This window comes from Acinonyx jubatus, chromosome B3 (genome assembly GCF_027475565.1).
Source record: "Acinonyx jubatus isolate Ajub_Pintada_27869175 chromosome B3, VMU_Ajub_asm_v1.0, whole genome shotgun sequence".
NCBI classification, from domain to species: domain Eukaryota; kingdom Metazoa; phylum Chordata; class Mammalia; order Carnivora; family Felidae; genus Acinonyx; species Acinonyx jubatus.
The window spans coordinates 11,854,891-11,874,753 of NC_069386.1; the positions used below are offsets into that span (position 1 = coordinate 11,854,891).

The following is a 19,863-nucleotide window of genomic DNA, read 5'->3' on the forward strand; positions in this document are numbered from 1 at the left end:
CGTTGGTTGGGTGACCGTCTCTTGATTTTGGCTCAGGTCATGTTATGAGTTGGAGCCCCGCGTCTGGCTCCATGCTGTCAGCTCAGAGTCTGCTCGGGACCCTCTCTCTTTCTCGGCCCCTCCCCTGTTTGATTTCTCTCCCCGCCCAACCCCCTCAAAAAAAAAAAAAAAAAAAAAGTTACCAGTAGCGCTAAATATTTTAGATCGGTTTGTTGGCCATTTGCATTTATGTCTTTAGTCTTTTTCTAAAGGCCTGTTCATCTCCTTGTTCCCCTTTTAAAAAGAGCTTTGTCTTCATGTCTTATTTCCCGGTCGTCAGGTTCCTCCTTCATCCTCAGAAGCACACATTCAGGTGGGCGAATATTTGCAGGGAGAAGGGAACTTGATTCTTGCCGCTCACGCCAAGCTCCCAAGGGGCCCTGTCCTTCCTCCCGTTAGAATATAAATTGGACAGTGCCTATACTCAGAAGGTGCATTTGTGAAAAAGAGTCAGCTGTGACTAAGAGGCCAGGATTATACAACCCTGGTCACCGGTGCGCCCCCCTTTCAAGGGCCTCCAATCCCTTACAAATTGCTTTGGAGTGATGATGGGGCTCCCCGCCTGGCACAAAGCTGGGGCGTCAGCGTCTTTATCAGAACGAAGGCGTCCATTTCTCCATTCTGCAGGTCTGCTATTGCTCTCCACTGAGTCCCCAAAGTTTTGCAGACTTGGGGTCTAGAGATGCCTTCCGGGGTCTTTTGAGGGGGGCATTTGAAGTGACTTGGGCCTTATGGTAGGAGGAAAGCAGGTGCACTCCGTTCCATGCTGATGCTGGAGCAGATCACACCACAGTGCTAGCCCCGCCCCCGGACAGGCCTCTATCTCCACCGAGATGGAATCAGAAGCTTCAGACTTAAGCCGACCTTGGAAACCCACACTGGTGGGCGGTGAGCTGTGGGTAAGGAATGGGCATCACGTTTTGGTCACTAGTCTTTCATGTTTCTGCTCTTTCTCCAGGGAGGGGATGACTTTCGGGGGAGTTGATTCATTCTTATGTACATTTCCTGGAGAAATTCACAGCAGAACTTCGGGCCCTCAAACCCACTCATCATCTTTGCTAGACGGAGATGTAGCCTAGGTCCCCACGCAGTGCCAAGGGAGGGGGCTGGTACCCCAAATTAGGACTTCTCCGACAGTGGTTGGCTTTTTCAGAAAGCTCCAGGTTCATTGTTAACTCACAGGCTCTTCTTTACTCTGAAAGTTTCTCTTTCTGCACGTGTGGGCATGCAAAGCATTCCTCCTCCTCCTCCTCCACCTCCTCCTCTGTCTTCTTCTTCTTCTTCTTCTTCTTCTTCTTCTTTTGTTTATTCAACAAGCATTTATTGTGCACATTAACGTGGCAGACACGATTCCAGGCACTAGAACACAAGCTGGAAATAAGACAAGGTCCCCAGGAGATATGCTAGACAAAAAAGCAAATACTCTCAGTTTTAATTGCCAGGAAAGTGTTAAAAGACAAAATTCAAGTAAATCTGAAGATCTAATTGGTAAAGCGTTCCTTCTGAAAAAGTGCTAGTAGAAAGTGGTTGTTTTAAAAATATCTTTCTTGGCACAATCAAAAGTTAGCAAATATGTATATATTTCTTCATGTTTAAAAAAAAAAATCTGTGAACTCCCCAAATCATTGGATCTACTGATTTCAGTAATGGGATCTCCATGTCATTGTGGCTGTGACATTCTGTTTTGATGGGAAGCCTGGGGGGCCTTTCTGCAGCGAGCCCCCAAATAATGACACCAACTCACGTCAGACGCTAGGAAGGTCTCTTCCTTACCCACAGTGGGGCATAGGGCTCCCCTGGCGTCACTCCAAGGAGGGGGCAGTGCTGCTAAACTCAGGTGGGCCTCCCTAGACCCACAGCTGTGGGAGGTGGTACAGGGTGAGGCGGTGGCAATGGGAGGTCCTTTGATCACAGGCCTCAGAAGATTCTGGAAGGAAAATCAAGGATGCAAAATGAGGGCAGTATCTCCTCAATTACCACTTCTCTCTCTTTCCTTTCCTACCTCCCAGCTTCCTCAGATGGCTTCATTTTAGGAATCTCGGGGCCTCCAGGGAAATTATTTAAAGGGCCGTTTTCTGCAGCGGAAGTTAACTTGCCTGTTTTTAAATAGCCAGGGTCTGGACATTGGGATTTTAATTTTAGAAAACTCCAAAAATAAGGCAAAAGGATAAATCTAAGGAAAACGAAGCTTCACGATTTTTCCTGTGGTTGGAAAAAGCACGATTGGGCTCCCGGAGCTCAGAGCTGGGAAACATACACGGTCAATTAAATGATGCAGAGTGATGGCGGGCAGGGGGCCCGGGTCCCTGTGTCCTCATCTTTGCTGATTCTCAGTGCAGGAGACTTGGGGGGTATTATTACGAGGTAAGAGGCCAGGCTCATATTCCTGGGAGAACATTTCCCTCTGGTCTGCAGGAAGGTCCTGGATTTGACCTACGGTTTCTGTGCCACAAAGGAACGGTGAGTGCAATTCAGTCATAGAACAGGCCAAGCCTGCTCTTCCTTCCCTCTCTCCCTCCCTCCCAAGAATAACCTCAATTTCCTTGGAATTATATTCAGGGAGCCATCTTGTAAGATACCAGAGGCAAGGCTGGAATCCACATTCATACCCCACTGTGTGCTGTGTTAGATGTTGAAAGGCGTAGCTGGGTGCTTCCCAGCGGCACGGCGTCCTTGGGAGGCCCCGTGGTTTGCATTTCTGCCCATCTCGGGGCTTCGCTTGGTTTCATATTCCAGAGCTGGGGATGCAGGTAGGGTTGGGGTGCGGGTGTTGTACATTTAGAGAGCAGAAGGGCTTAGAAAATGTAATTTTGTAATCTTCGTAAAGGGAGCAAAGGAGATCTCCTAGGAGTGCTGACCACACTGGGGTGCACGGTCAGCGCTGTTTGCCCCAGAGGGCCGGGGCCCGGTGATGGATGCCCCGTGGAGGGGGTCCAGGCACAGCTTGGGGGGGTTAGAGGGGATCAGCCCTTGGGCTGGTGGGAAGGAGATTCTCGAATTCAGCGGGAAGAACTCCAGCCACCTGTTACCTGCAGAGGAATTGGTTGGAGGTGGGGGGACCCGGGGGCAGGCGGAAGGCAGGGAATCTCCCAGGACGACAGCAGGTGGAAGAGTGCCTTCAGTGAAAGAATATCCGGGGGACCCGAGAGCTGGCACTTAAGCACGACAGACACCCCTCGTCCCTGGGAAGACGAGCTAGCCAGAAGTCAGGGCCACTTCTAGATGGTGAACCATTCTGCACGCTTTTACAGGCGTTTGGCTGCTTTTATTATCTGATTGAAAGGTAGTCATTATGGCAAAATCTGAAAATCAACACCTTTAAACGGGTTTGGGAAATAATAAGCAAATCTACACATAACTGCAAAATAACAGGTAGGTGTGTGAGTGTGTCCCATGCTTTGGAAAATGTTTGGTGTGCGTGTGGATGGGCGGGTCCTTTGCAGCTGTCTTCAGACTCCGTTTTTGAAAAAAATTGATAACGTTTGAACGTGTATGTGTTTTAAAATTTATTTTGGCGTGGCGAAATATACATACCGTGAAATTTACCACTATAACTGTTTTTCAGTGGACAGTTCTGGGGCATTAAGTACATTCACGTTGTTGTGCACTGTCCCCACTGTCCATCCAGACCTTATGCATCTTCCCCAACTCACTCTGTACCCATTAAATACTAAGCTCCCCTTCTCCCTTCCCCCATCCATTTGAAAAAAACACCGAACCCTCCTGAGCATCGCATCACCCACAGCTCCCCCTCAAGCCCCTGGGGCCTCTGTCGATGTTATCCCCTTGTTGGGATAACCTGCAGATTCTGTTTCAGGGTCCTTCCAAGGACTGGGAGGGGACAAATGTGTTCCCATGGCCATACGTTTTTGCAAATTTGCAAAAATCAAATAATATAGCTGCAATCAGGAGTCACCTCGGGTATTTCCTTCCCTTGTCACCCGCTGCCCCTGCCTAAAGGTGTTGTATCTGTTACAGGTTTTCTTTTCAGGTTGGCCGAGCTTGCATTTTTCTTTCGAGAGTGTGAGTGTGATGAGGATGTCTGTCCAAGGCGAAGCTGTTTGAGTCTTGCAGTGTGGAATGTGTTAAGGCCTCTAGAATATATTTTTGAACACTTGGAAGAGGAGACTGAACATAAACGAGGGGCATAAAGCTTACTCGAAAAGTTGATAAACTTTAAATACGCTTTTTTTTTAGAATTTGGAAAGGTGGTTTGGAACATTTCAATAAAAAGTGAGAGATCACAGACTTCCTAGTTTGGGTGAAAGTGAACCTATTGTATCATCTTTAAATTTATATCAGGCTCTGGGCTGATGGCTCGGAGCCTGGAGCCTGTTTCCGATTCTGGGTCTCCCTCTCTCTCTGCCCCTCCCCCGTTCATGCTCTGTCTCTCTCTGTCCCAAAAATAAATAAAAACGTTGAAAAAAAAATTTAAATTTATTTATTAAAGAACCAAGAGCAGCATAACTTCCAGAGAAATGGGATCCCCATGTTGTGCGCCCAAAACTAACCTAACGTCGTGTGTCAACTCTGCTCAAATAAACAAAGAAAAATAATGCAAAACCAAACAAAAAAAGGACTGAGAGCAAATTCAGGTAAACTTAATGGATTATATACAAAATGTGGTAAAAAAAAAAAAAAAAAAAAAACAACCCACAATGAAAGCAATAGAAATCATCCTGACGGTAAAAAATTGTAAAACTTAGGGCGTGTGGGTGGCTTGTCAGTTAAACTTCCACCTGTTGATTTCGGCTCAGGTCATGATCTCACCGTTCGGTGACACGGAGCCCTGAGTTGGGCTCTGCGCTGCCAGTGCGAAGCCTGCTTGGGATTCTCTCTCTCCCTCTCTCTCTCTGCCCCTCCCCTGCTCGTGCATGTGTATTGGCTCTCTAATAAATAAATATTAAAAAAATAAAATAAAAAATTGTAAAGCTTTTTAAAAGATATGTCAAGGCAGAAATACATTAAGAGAGATTCTGTTTCTTTCCTTTCCTCTCCTCTCCTCTCCTCTTCTTTCTTTCTTTCTTTCTTTCTTTCTTTCTTTCTTTCTTTCTTTCTTTCTTTCACTGGGTACAGTATACTTTATTGATGGTACATGACAAGGTAGGACTCCCCAAGTCCCTCCCCTTCTTCAGGGGGTCTGGGATGGAAAATGGAGGTCGGCAGGTTCTCAGTGTGTTGGGGGATGAATTGGGTCTAGAATTTCCTCCTCTTCCTCTTGCAGGGGCTCATGGTCCGGGAGGTTCTTACTCCGGAGACCATTCTATTTCTAATGGAAGTCATGACTAAGCCCTCAGATTTTTGGGATAATCCAGCTAATTAAGAAGAGTCAGTCATTTGAGTACATTGGGCAAGATTTAAGTTTCTTGCTGATTTGCCCCCAAATACATCAACAACACAATTTAAACGTATTTTTAGAAAAGCAATTAAACTTATTTTAAAAAAATGTTTCTTTATTTTTGAAAGAGAGAGAGCATGAGTGAGGGAGGGGCAGAGAGAGAGGGGAACAGATCCAAAGTGGGCTTTGCCTTGACAACAGAGAGCCCAATGTGGGGCTTGAACTCATGATCCGTGAGATCATGACCTGAGCCGAAGTCAGATGCTTAACCTACTGAGCCACCCAGGCAACCCCATAATTTGAACTTATGCCTGCTGTAAAGAGGGAATCCACAACAAGCTGGCTAATGAGTTTCACCAATTCATAAAATTTGAGGACCACAAGATGAGTCACTGCATAAGAAAACTTGGAACACCCTGAAATCTCACAGCTCATATAGAAACCTTCGGTGCTTTTTCTCAGTTTTGACAACAATCCTGAGATTTACATGACCAAGCCAGAAATTAGTGGGAGGTGCAAAGAATTTGTTCTAAACTGTTAAGAATAAAAATAAAATTTCTACCGACCATGTCAGAGGAAGGACTCCATTATCCATTTTCACTGTAAAAATTATTGCATTGTCATAGGGAAGGCAATCAAAGAGTGGGTGGGACAAAAAGTAGTGTAGAAGTGGATTAGGCAGATCCTGAATAAAAAGATTGTGTTTCTCTCTCTCTCTCTTTTAAGATAGTGTAATGTTTGCCAGCAGTCGATCAACTTTTAAAAATTTGTGGTGTGGTGTTTTCTTGTTCTAGTAATATGATTCATTATTCAAAGTAAATGTTCATTTGGGCACCTAATTTTGTGTTCATAATTTTGTATTTAAAATTTTTTTTTTCAACGTTTATTTATTTTTGGGACAGAGAGAGACAGAGCATGAACGGGGGAGGGGCAGAGAGAGAGGGAGACCCAGAATCGGAAACAGGCTCCAGGCTCTGAGCCATCAGCCCAGAGCCCGACGCGGGGCTCAAACTCATGGACCGCGAGATCGTGACCTGGCTGAAGTCGGACGCTTAACCGACTGCGCCACCCAGGCGCCCCCATAATTTTGTATTTTAAAGGACACCCCCACATTACATTAGCTTCAGGCCCTGTAAACCTGGATCTACCCATGCCCCACTTTTTCGCTCACCTGTCTTAGCTGCATAACTGTCAGGCACGTTCTAAGACTCCTGTCTCATATTGCCCCTCCGGATACATTAAAAAACAAACCCCAAAAGGCCTTTGCATATGCTTTTATTTTCCTTACTATAGACAGTATCATCTGATGGACAAGAGCACATACTCAGGCCCCTGCAGCCTGGGTTTGAATTCCAACTGGCCTGGGAGCTTTGTGACCTCAGGCAAATCCCTTCTGCTCTATGCCTCAACGTTTTCTTCTGTGAAACCAGGGATAACAGTTACATATCTTAAAGTACCATTGTGAAGACAGTGATTTTAAAAACCCTGGCATGTGATCCCTGGTACCTACCAAGGTATCTGGCAGAAAGCCTGGCACATTCTAGGTGCTTAATAAGGGTTGGATTAAGTTGAGCATGTGGTCTGGTTCCAGAGCGGCCGAGGTCCATGGCTTAATAGGGTCTGACCTTCAGGAAATTTCTCTCTCTAGTCCTGGATTTCATTGACAGGAAACAGTGGTCTCCAAATTGAGATCTTCCTAGTTCTAAAATCCTGTGACTTAGTAGACGTAAAATAATACGTGACTTTATTACTTGCTGGAGTGAATATTCCGTGAAGCTCAATCTTAGTTCTCTTGACAATTTCTGGATTTTTGCTCTTGACTCTGATTCTTCAAATATGTTCTGTAAGCAAGCAGGCTGTAAATAGAAACAGCATTCCAACTCCAGACTCTGTGATTACAAGTTCATAGTAATATTATTAACAGTTGTCAATCTTCAACATCCTTATATTCCTCCCCTTAAGGGGTATCTATAGTAAATTGCATTTTTTATAAATCTCTTAAGATTTGGAAGTTTAGATTTGTGTGTTTGTGATAGTTACTTTTTTGTGTCTCCTTGGCTAGGCTATGCTGTCCAGTTTGGTCAAACACTAGCCTAGATATTGTTGGGAAGTTCTTTTTCAGATATGATTAACATTCCCAGTCAGTTGACTTTATTTTTATTTTTATTTTTTTAAGTTTATTTATTTATTTTTGAGACAGAGACAGAGAGTGAGAGGGGAGGGACAGACAGACAGAGAGAGAGAGAGAGAGAATCCCAAGCAGGCTCCGCACTGTCAGCATGGAACCCGATGTGGGGCTTGAACTCACAAACCATGAGATCGCGACCTGAGCCGAAACAGAGTCGGACGCTTAACTGACTGAGCCACCCAGGCATCCCTCGGTCAGTTGACTTTAAATAACACAGATTATCTTCCATGATGTAGATGGGCCTTATCTAACTAGCTGAAGGCCTTCAGAGGAAAGACGGGTTTGGGAATAAGAAGGGGTTCTGCCCTAACACCGAAAGGCCTAGAAACCTCGCCCGAGTTTCCAGCCTCCTGGCCTGCCCAGCAATTTTTTTTTTGCTGGCGCCCACAATCCTAGGAGCCAGTTTCTTAAAATTAATATCTGCTTCTATATATAGGGTTCTGTGTCTCTGGACAACCTGACTCATACAGCACTCAAACAGGTCAGCTCAAGACATATGAGGAGTATTCTTTCATTCATTCGTTCATTCATTCATTCATTCATTCATCTACCGAGATAAACGTGTATATGGCATTCCGGAGGGCATTGGACACGATCTGTAAAACACCGCAAGAAGCACATGGTAGTTCATACTATCGTCCCTGAAATCACCCAGTAGAATCTCATTTAAGCAACAAGGGGAGAAGTGTTACAAGAGCTTGTGGACACCCTGCAGGTTTAGCCAGACAAGGCCTTTCCAGGAACTCCAGAGTCTAAATACCTCATGGCTGGAAGATGAGACATTTAGCAGAATGTTGCAAAAACGAGATCCTGACATTTGCTATAACATGGGTGGGCCTCGAGGCCATTGTGCTAAGTGAAATAAGCCAGTCACAGAGGGACAAACACTGTACGATTCCACTTGTATGGGGTCCTCGGGGTCGTCAAATACATAGAGACAGAAAGGAAGGTGGCCGCCAGGGGCTGGGGGAGGGAGAATGGGCACAGTTCGGGGTGGCGGAAAAGTTCTGGAGACAGGTGGTGGTGAAGGTAGTACAACAGGGAGAATGCACTTAATGCCGCTGAACTATACTCCTGGAAATGGTTAAAATGGCAAAAGTGGTAAGTTTTATGTTACATGTATTTTATTACTCTCTTCTTCCCCCCCCACCCCCACCCCCACCCCAGTAAAGTTCATAGGCTTTTCCAATGCAACGAGTAGTCTGGGAACTTAAAATTAAGACTACTTCACTATCCCAAAAGCTTATTTTCTGTTCTTTTGCCCCCTAGCTTACCCTGCATCCTTCTCCCCAGCACCACCCTCTCAAGGCAGCCATTTTTAAATTTCTTTTTTATTAAAAAATTTTAAATGTTTATTTATTTTTGAGGGAGAGAGAGAGAGAGAGAGGGAGCGTGAAAGCTGGGAGGGGCAGAAAGAAAGGGAGACAAAGAATCTGAAGCAAGCTCCAGGCTCTGAGCCATCAGCACAGAGCCCAATGCAGGTTTGAACCCACAAACCCGGAGATCGTGACATGAGCTGAAGTTGGACGCTTTACTGACTGAGCCACCCAGGAACCCCTCAAGGCATCCATTTAGACAGGAACGTGGCCACAATTAGGGCAAACCCAGCGTGCCGAGGACAAAATGGTAGCAGCACTGGGAGGCAGAAAAGTTCAGCGAGGAGAGCTGGTGGAGGGCCTTCCTTCAAGCCACAACACCCCTGCCTCCCCATCCTCTCTGCCTGTCATCTTGGAAGGTGAGGACAGCACTGCTTGGGGGAGGTGACCACCAGACCCTCTTGTGTTTCCGAGACCACACTCCCCCATCCGTAAGGATGGGGCCCAGCCTTCTCTCCGTAACTGAGCTGCCAGCTCTGCCATTAAGCCGTCGGGCCTACCATTTCTGGGGCACCTCACTGTTCCCTCCTTGAGGGGCTGGGGGAAACTGGAGCCTGCAGCCTTCCTCCTGGGAGACAAAATATGGCGGCTGTGGGAGATGGAAGGTCAAGAAGGAAACACAGGGCAGATTCCCAGGGACCTGCAGCTCTCTCAGCAGCCATCTGGTGCTGGCTGAGGCCAGAGCCACATTTTCCCGCAGGCCTCTCACTTCCCCCAACTGGAAATGTTGCCCTTGAATCAAGACAGTGGTTACATACCTCTAAATAATTAACCGTTCTCTTGAACTGGTGTTCTCGGCCTGCTTCTGCTTTTCTGGTTGATTTCGCTTGTCTTTTTCCCTTTTTGATCCAAAGGTGGCATTAATACTTTATGAGGAAATGTGTGGTCACACACACTCCTGCTCACATGCAGAGGGAGGGGAGGCCCCTCCCTTATTCTGCATGTCCAAATCAATACGAGGGAAGTGAGAGCCTCCAACATCAGGCTCTTTCCTGCTCTTCTTGGAACAGAAATGAGGGTCAAGTCTATGTATAGGTTTGGCCTGAATCAAGTTCAAGAGCTTTTTGTTCCGTTCAACAGCGTTGACAGGCGCGGGGTCCCCACAGACCTTAAACAGAGCAATAATACATTCTGTGACAAAGAGCACCGAGGGAGAGAAGTTAGGAAATGGAAAATGGAACGTTATTTTTCATTCAGTGAGGACTTCAAAAGAGGGGGAGTAAGGGAATCCGAATCTAGTAAGTTGGTACTGGGAGGCAGAGTTGCTGGGGGAGAAGACTCTGGAACATTCGGAGTCCTTGTTACTGAAGCAGGTGGCTCTAGAGAAGAGGGAAGTAAAGCAGGATTGGACCCGGCACAGGGAACTGCTGGTGAACGTTTGACGTGGGCAGATAAGGGACATCCTAAAGAAAATAGGATCATACCTATGTGTGCAGGATGCCCCATTTACAAAATGTCTACAGGGGGCAAATGAGAAAGTGGTAGACGAGATTGCTCTTACTAGGGCAACGGGGCCAGGGACCCGGGTGGTCAGGAGATTCACTTTTACCTAGAATGTTTCAGAACCTTAAATATTTGTGCCATTTGCGTGTGTCACTTTCCTAGAAAAACCAGGAAACAGATAAAGACGTGAGTAGAAGAACTGGGGGCAGCTTTAAAGAGGCTTGTTTGTGGTGAACGAAAAGAAGGCAGAAACGCACAGATTGAGAGGGGGCTTTTTTCTGGCTTGCAAATATTTTTACAAACTAAGTCTTAGGAAGATGGAAAACATAGCTAAATTAGGCTGCACCACACCAGACGACTTGACTTGTAGGTCAGAAATGGTAGAATATTGGCAGTTTCTCGTGGTTCAAGCCCGGGTTCCTCAATCTTGGCGGCGTGGACATTTCGATGATTGTTTATGGTGTCGTGGGGGCCGTCCTCTGTGTTACAGGACGTTTAGCAACATCCCTGGCCTTTACCCGCTAGGATGTTAGCAGCACCTCTCGAGCTGTGATAATCTTTGATGGTTTCTATGTCTCCAGCAGGGCTGGCAACATAATTTGTGGGGCCCCGTGCAAAATAAAAATGTGGAGCCTCTTATACAAAAGCTATTAAGCATTTCAAGACGGTGAAGGCAGAGCATTAAATCAAGCGTGGGGCTGGGGCCCTTCTAATCACAGTGCGTCATTTGCGTAAAATAGACACCTATGAAGCTGACCCTGGTCTCCAGACACTGCCAAATGTGAGAACCACTGGTTTAATCTAATATATTTAGGTCTACTTATACACATACTCAGAGTCATGGAGAAAGTCCACCTTTGTTTCCTTTTTTTTTTAATTTAATTTTTTATTTTTTAAAGCTTACATCCAAATTAGTTAGCATAGAGTGCAACAACGATTTCAGGAGTAGATTCCTTAGTGCCCCTGACCCACGTAGCCCATCCTCTCTCCCACAACCCCTCCAGCAACCCTCTGTTTGTTCTCCATATTTAAGAGTCTCTTATGTTTTGTTTTCCTCCCTGTTTTTATATTATTTTTGTTTCCCTTCCCTTATGTTCATCTGTTTTGTCTCTCAGAGTCCTCATATGAGTGAAGTCATATGATTTTTGTCTTTCTCTGCCTGACTAATTTAGCTTAGCAAAATACCCTCCAGTTCCATCCATGTAGTTGCAAATGGCAAGATTTCATTCTTTTTGGTTGTCGAGTAATACTCCATTGTATATATATACCACATTTTCTTTATCCATTCATCCATCAATGGACATCTGGGCTCTTTGCATACTTTGGCTATTGTTGATAGTGCTGCTATAAACATGGGGGTGCATATGTCCCTTTGAAACAGCACACCTGTATCCTGTGGATAAATGCCTAGTAGTGCAATTGCTGGGTCGTAGGGTAGTTCTATTTTTAGTTTTTTGAGGAGCCTCCCTACTGTTTTCCAGAGTGGCTGCACCAGCTTGCATTCCCATGTTTTCTCTTTTTTGAAAGAATAAACTTGCATGAAGTCTTTAGAAATGCTATACTGGAACATCAAGTATCAGAAAGTTTGCATGGCAGCCACATCTGGCCCACCACCTGTTTTTGTAAATAAAGTTTTATTGAAACACAGCCATGCTCATTTGTTTACATATTGTTTTTAGCTGCTTTCCCTTATGATAGCAGGTTTGAGAAGTTGCAACAGAGACCATGGGGCCTGCCTAAAATGTTTATTATTTGTCCTTTTACAGAAAAAGTTTGCTGACCCTGTTCTAGACAATTGAGTTTTCAACCTGTGGTGGTGGTGGTAGTGAAACAGATGGAATTATCTAGAAGCCCTTGGGTGTGTGATCCTCTAGCCCCTATCATCCACACAAGGCAGAGCAGTTAGGGTTCTTTTCTTTTTTAATATTTACTTTTGAGAGGCAGAGAGAGAGAGAGCGCAAATGGGGGAAGGGCAGAGAGGAAGGGGAACAGAGCTTCCGAAGCAGGCTCTGCATTGACAGCAGAGAGCCCGATGTGGGGCTTGAACTCATGAACAGTGAAATCACACCTGAGCTGAAGTCGGATGTTCAACCAACTGAGCCACCCAGACACTCCAACAGAGCAGTTAGGGTTCTTGTTGTAGAGACAGTAGAGAACTACTCGGGCTTATGTGAGGGGAGGAGAATTTATAGGAAGGATATCGGGGGGACTCAGAATCGGTGGGTGGTTTAATTCATGAAGTGTGTAGAGGGCACGAGAAGTAATGCCTTGGTTTCTCTTGGTGTCCAGCTTCCTTGCTCTCAGAGTGCACAGGAGAGAAAATGATCAGGACGGAGCTGGTTTGAGTGATAAAAAGAGCCGCGGGCTGAACAAATGGAGGGTCTAGGTGAGATTTTATTTTATCTGAACAGCTTCGTTTCATTCCTAATATTCTTTTGCATTTCAGCTATTTCTCTCCCTTCCCCCCATTTAAGTAAATATGACATTTCTTGGAAGAATTGTTTGGTGAAAGCAAATGAAAGCAAGGGGGTCTAATGGAAACTCAAGCAGTTTTGCAGGAATAATAATAATTATATTGATCGGTTTCCTGCCTAAGCCTTCTCAGTGGGCAGTATTTGCAAATTAACCACACCATGAAATATTCAGCCCCTTGCCACATCTTAGTTGATTTGTATAATCCCCTGCCCAGGCTCTGGGGTGAGCTATTCCCTAATTAATTATTAAATTCCCATCTGTACAGTGTGAACGGGATAATGAAATTCCAGCAGGCCCTAGGAAAAGCCAAGCGCTGCCTTCTGGGGAAGGCTTCCGGTTTTCCAGGGCTTGGGTCCTTCTTCCAGCCCAGGGTCCCTTCCCGCGCATCTCCCCCAAGGACTAATTGTAGATTTGGCTGGTGGCCAGAGTAGTTCCGACCTTCCTATAACCCGGGATTCCATGGTTCTGGTCTCAGCCCCATACCACCCACAGCTCGGCCACCAAGGAATCACCATATGGCTTTATAAGGACATGCTCAAACCCATTCTAGGCTTGCTTTATGGACAGCCCCTAAGCTTCATGGCTATTCCCCTGTTACTTCATTTTTGGGTGCGTTTTTCCATGTGGCTGAAGACAGTTTTCCTCCAGTTGTTCAGCAAGGAGTTTGAAAGACGCGATACCCTACAGCTCTGTGAGAAACAGACCCAGAGCACTTGCCCAAGGTTCGGTGGGCGTGTTGGGTGAAGAGGCAGGGTCGCCGTGGCAGACGACGCTAATGGCTGAGTGTAGGGGAACTGAGGGCTCAGGTGTGTTCGGGGGCCCCCAAAAGTAGGCTCCCTCGTCTGCAAACTGAGGTTTCTGAGACATTTCATTGTGGTCACCTGGGCCGTTCTTGCTTGGGAGCTGTGTTTCTGGGTTGATTATATTGTACTTAAAAACCAGTGTTCACTGGTCAATATCGTCTTCAGATACAACGAAGCGAATTGATCACACGGTGGCTGATATTTGAGATCTCTTGGAGGTCATGCGGTCCAGCTCTCAAAATTGCCTGTGCACACAAATCACCTGACAATTTTGTTAATGGGCAGATTCTGACGCATTGAGTCTGTGTGGGGCCTGAGACCCCACATTCCTGGGAAACCCTGCTATCTACTGCTGGTCCATGGACCACACATTGAGTAGCGAGAGGCCGTGAGGCAAGATCATACTTGTAAAGAGAGAAGAAATCAGACTCACCAATAAGGGGAAAGATCCAACGTGTTAAGCTCATGTGCACGAACGTTTTGGTAGCTTTTTAACTCAAGGTGTGATTCGTAGGGATTAGAGCAAAGCCAGCCTTAAACTTGTTTCCTTCTGTTTATTACAGTAATTTTTTTTTTTTTTTCATTTCAACTAAGTCTGCGTTCAAATTTAGACGTGGATCTAGAACTGCTTCTTGGGTCTGAGTCTGTGATGTAATCGTGAACGCCGCTGTTTTACAGGTTGGGTGTGATGCTCAGGAAGCTTTGTAAGCTGTCTGACCTCTTTTGCCGTCTGTAACATGGGGATCCTAGTAGCACTCAGGAAGGTTGGACAGCTGGTATCATTGGGGGTCGACTCTGGAATTGCTTTAGCTTGGGTTCAGTTGCTAGGTTGACTATTTGAGTGTTTTTCCCCTTCTCGGGGCCTTGCTCTTCTCATCGGTAGTATAGGACAGGTTGGGACTTGTCTTAGAAGATTGTTGTGAAGATGCTATGAGGAGGGGACCCGGTGTGTGGCAGGCACTCGGTGACGGTGGGGCTAACAGAGATCTCTCCATTCTGTGGAAACCTGACCTTGCGGCTGGCTAAGGTGCCTGCAAAGAGGCAAGGACGAAAGAGTGTGTTGAAGGTTGGGGAGGCCATTTCGTCCTTCCATTTCACATGTATGGAGCGTTTACTAATGTGCAAATGCTGCGTGAGGTTCCGTGGGGCCCTTGAAGAACAAGCAGAAAGGGATCCGCGAAGAAAGGAGTAGAAATTCTGATGGAAGAAAAAGAAATGCCAAATCAGACAAACTGAAAACTAGTCTCTTTCTGGGAGGCCGACTGATCTGTGTGGCCCATGGGTTGATCCAGATCCTGAGGTTATTCTACTGGGAGCTGTGAGGACACAGGAATTACGGAAGGGGAGGGAGTCGTGCTGAAGTAGGAAGCCTGGTTGCCAAAGGCCACCATTTGTGTGTTTGACTCCTCAGAAACTCTGGTTCTCCGAGAGGTAGCCCTCAAAGCAATGCAGGCAGAACACTAGGAAACCTTAGGTTTCACCCCGTTCTCCTCATGGCGAAATGACGCCATGTGAATTGGCAGGGGGCGCTGGAGCAGAGTTAGATCAATTTGCCCTGGTTGATCCGATGTCCCTGGAGTGGGCGTGCATCAGAGGTTACACACTGTGAACCGTAGGCCAAGTTCAGCTCGCAAATGTATTTGGCCCTCAGCTGTTGTTGTTGTTGTTGTTTTAATGTTTATTAGCTGCCAACATTGAAAATATTGGAGACTTTTTATTGAAGTGGAGATTTCCAACTATAAAAATAAAATTTGTAATTCTGGGCCTGTGTTCCTATGTAGTAGCAATCTGTCAGCTCTGAATAAAGGAGGGGCCCTTTAGGTGACCACACCTTCTCAGGTGGTTCACAGTCCCTGCCTGACCTGCTTTAACCATGCCCGGGCCCCGCCTGGCCTCTGTAGGCCTTTTAACTTGTGACTGCATTGTATTTTGGGCACCTCTGCCCACAATTTCTCATCTAATCTTCTGTTTGAGGGCAAGGAAGCCATGTTCTAGACTTTCACCCTCCCAATATCTTCATTTCCTTAAAGCCTTGTTCCCTGTGGCCACTGAAAGGTGAAAGGGACACCAGACTCAGACTCAAAAGATCTGGGTGTGCGTGTAGGTGTGGACACTTAACCAGCACTGAGACTCTGGGCAGACACCATCTTCCCAAGTCTCAGCTTCTTTATTTGTGAAGCACAGGCTCATAATCATAATGACTAACTGGGCAGGAAGTGACAGTGAGCTCTAGAGGGTGGGAGAGAAATCGAGAACCTAAGTAATGGGATGCCTCCAGGCTGGTGAGGGAGACAACTGATGTAGATAGGTGGATGAGATCATAAGTGCTATTATACAAAGATGGTCACGGTGGGGGGATGATGCTTGATTTAGCTTCAAGGTGGGAGGCAGTCAGATAGGGCTTCATGGAGGAGGTGATCAGCTGAGACTTGAAGGAATGTTTGGCTTTGCCAACATGACCAGATAATCTAATGCTTCTAATAACTACAGTGCACAGGCTTCTAAGAGGGGTAGATAGTTAGGAGGTAATTCTAGCATCACAGGTTACCCACTAGCTGTGGGGGAAAGAGGGTTCTGGTCAACTTTCTGGACACCCCTCCGATGTCCTGGTGGAAGCTGACCCTCTAAAGCTGGCTTGGGAGGTTCAGACTGACAGACTGACATTCTCCCCACCAAATCTCCTTTGTTCTTGGTGAGAAAGGAATATTAGCGTTTGGGAAAAAGTAACTTTGTGAGAAATTTTAGGCAATTGGTTAGTGTGAGAGTCAAGACAGAGTTAAAAACAGGGTTTTGGCCCTTTCCTTCTGGAACCATCACTGTGCATTGATGGCTGGAGAAAATAATATAATCTGATTGTTCCATTGGGTCATTTCTGGGAACATGAAGACATGTTTCCAAAACTTGAAGTCCGTGTGCATTGAGAGAGTACCTCGATGCTTGGTCCCGCATCCTCCCTTGGCCTCCTCTTCTCTGGCCCCCTGCTCTGTCCACAAAAGACACTAGTTCCCTGTGAAACTCAACTGAAATAGATGCGACCCAGTTTTTGCTACATAGAACGAACTCTGCTGGGGTTGAAGATGCATTTGGCTGCCCGAGAAAACCCCAGCCTGCTTCTCCTCACTGCATCGCATTTGGCAAATGTCTTCTGCAGAAGGAATGCCGAGAATTTCCCTTTTCATCATGTCAGATCATCTGGCTTGGGCTGGCCCTTCCCCAAGAGCCCAGCGGACACAGCTGGAGCAGGGCGGGGCCCAGGCGGATTGTTGAGCTGGGAGCCCTGGCCTTCCCTTGGCTCGACGGCCACAGTGGAACAAGGCTGAGGCCAGTGCGTCCCACGGGGTTGGGGAAGGCACCTAGCCTGACGTACAAGTGGAAGGACACCGGGCACAGGGCGACCTCGGCTTTAATCCCAATCTAAGCGGGAATCCTGAGATTATGACCTATAAACTCCCCAAGAATGCCTCGCTATTTCACAAGGAGATCTCCAAGAGAAGTTATTTCTCCAGGGGTGGATCCAGGTTTTGGGTGGCTTGAAGTTCTTACAATTTTTGGAGTCCTTTTTGAGAAAAGAAAATTATGGATGCAGAGTTAAGTACAAGGGCCCTTGCCAGGGAGGGGCCTTGACGCCCCAGCCATGTTAATGTCATGGTGAACCCGCCTTTTCAATTTCCGTTCTAATAGACAGAAAAGGCAGCCACAACAGGAAGACATTTTGGATCAGGCTTTGGTTGTTAATTTATGGACCTGCTCTTGCTGGCCTGCTGCAGTTGGGGGATCCCTGACAGGTGGGGGAGGGTGGGGGGTGAGGCCCAGAGGCCCTGGTGTTTGTAGGGAGGTCCACGGGAGATAGTACACGCTGGGGAAAGCCAGGGGGAGCAGTCCAATGTCAGCTGACTGACAAATGTCAACCAGATGCCAACGGCAGGGGATCAGAATGTCATTCAGAGGGGCCAGACTGGTGTTGGCTAGATTTCATACAACAGTTTAGAGGTCCAGAGTTATCCGGTCAGAGCCTCGCACACCCGCCTGTCAATGTAGGCCGAACGGCCTCTCCTTGCCCAGGTGGCCAGATCATTTCTTCAGTTGCAGGCATGACTCCTGGAAGGACGTTTGCCTCAGGAAGCTGACGGTTTCCAACCCTGAGTCTGTCGCTTCCCGGCATTGAGCTTTACATTTCTTCACGTGTGAGACTCCTGTCACACACGTCGGCAGAGTTGTGCTAATCAAAATAACTGATACAGGTGAAGCCCTATTACTGTAATATTAAACACAATTCTTTCTCACTTATTTTTTTAAAGTGACTTTATTTTTTAAATATAATTTATTCTCAAATTGTAAACACAATTCTTTAGAAACCAGATTAAATAGACACATGTTCCTAAGCATATGCCACTTACATGTCCATCTAATAGACTAAGGCGGAACTCCATCTACAGAGACAATGCATATTCTCAGGCCCACCTGGAACATTTCCACGAGCCGACCGCATCCTGGGTCTCAAAGTCTTAAGCCTCAGAAATATACATCATACTGGGCGCCTGGGTGGCTCAGTCGGTTAAGCGCCTGACTTAGGCTCAGGTCATGCTCTCACGGTTCGTGGGTTCGAGCCCCATGTCGGGCTCTGTGCTGACAGCTCAGAGCCCGCTTCAGATTCTGTGTTTCCTTCTCTCTCTGCCCTCCCCTGCTTGCACTCTGTCTCTCTCTCTCAAAAATAAACATTAAATTTTTTTTTTTTAAATGCACAGGGGGCGCCTGGATGGCTCAGTCAGTTGAGCAACTGTCTTTGGCTCAGGTCATGAGCTCACGGTTTGTGAGTTTGAGCCCCACATGGGGCTCCGTGCTGACAGCTCAGAGCCTGGAGCCTGCTTCGGATTCTGTATCTCTCTCTCTCTCTCTCTCTCTCTCTCTCTGCCCCTCCCCCACTCACACACACACTCTCTGTCTCTCTCTCAAAAATAAATAAACATTAAAAAAAATTTTGAAAAATATACATCGTACTGACTCCATTCCTTGCAACAACCTTGTATTCCTTATATTCATGGGACAAACTCAGCAATGTTGCTGAACTCACTTACTGTTCTACACCGTCAATACCCAGAGTTCTTGAACACTCAGTGTTGAATGAGAACATTAAGTGGCAGAATATAAATAAAATGTGATACCAATTGTGTAAAATTTAAAACACAATATTATTTGGTTTTTTTTATGGATGGATATTTAGATTAGTAAAAGCATGGAGACCTGGAAGGATTTACCCAACTATAGGTGAGTGTTTCAAAGTTACTTAATATATCAGAGATGTTGTGTTTAGAAAATAAAAAGGTCTAAAATAAATGCAGTAAGTCTATATATGTTAAATCTAGCCTATGTCTACTGAGAGGATTGTCATATCCCCGACTTCATATCGCTTTATGTTCAGAATTAGAAAGAAAAGGGGTCAAGGTTGGGCACATCAATGGTGTTCAGCAAGTGCTAAGTTTTGGCTGGACCAGGGTTTTTTGTTTTTTGTTTTTTTAATTTTTAAATTTATTTTGAGAGACAGAGAGAGAAAGAGAGGGGGAGGGACAAAGAGAGAGAGGGAGACACAGAATCTGAAGGAGGCTCTAGGCTCTGAGCTGTCAGCACAGAGCCTGATGCGGGGCTCGAACCCACCAGCCGTGAGATCATGACCTGAGCCCAAGTGGGACACTCAACCGACTGAGTCACCCAGGTGCCCCTGACTGGATCAGGTTTTCAGAGAGCATTTAATGAGCTAGTGTGGATGAAAGTTCCTGGGGCAGGTGCCCAGGATGGGTCTGTCCCCTTCGTCCCCATCTTTGTGTTCTGGTGCAGCCTCTCCCCTGTATGGGCCAGGCTGACTTCTGGGGCTGCACACGGGTCTTCTCCTCCATAGTCTGGAAGGCTCCCTGGGTACTGGTGACATCGGAGAGGCAGCGGCAAGATTCAGAGGCTGGGGAAGCTGGGCATTAGTCCATGGCTGATCCTCATGCCCTTGAATCCAATGGGTCAGTGAGACACTGTACTTCCAGACCTGCGTATCAGCCCTGAGTGGCAGGTCAGGGAGAGATAGACACTCCTAGCCACCCCATTCCTCCCTTGGCTTGCTGTATTACTCGTTAATACCCACCCTGATCTCTCCTGAGGCAGTGGGCTTTCTTACCTTTTTAGGATAATTAGCAAACCTATTATACAATAAAAACA

At 46.4% G+C, this 19,863-nt stretch overlaps 1 long non-coding RNA gene and 1 other non-coding gene across 3 annotated transcripts in view; both read left to right on the plus strand.

Moving 5' to 3' along the window:
- LOC113601933 (uncharacterized) overlaps positions 1-19,863 on the plus strand; it is a 257,395-nt gene that overhangs the window by 8,954 nt on the left and 228,578 nt on the right. Inside the window, exon 3 of one of the 2 annotated variants that reach the window (XR_008298986.1) lies at positions 12,674-12,770. The exons of the other annotated variant lie outside the window; for it this stretch is intronic. This is a non-coding gene — a long non-coding RNA (uncharacterized LOC113601933). The remainder of the gene's footprint in view (positions 1-12,673; positions 12,771-19,863) is intronic. 2 annotated transcript variants of the gene reach the window in all.
- Positions 18,199-18,283, plus strand: TRNAL-UAG (transfer RNA leucine (anticodon UAG)). Its single transcript has one exon. It is a non-coding gene; the product is annotated as a tRNA-Leu (tRNA).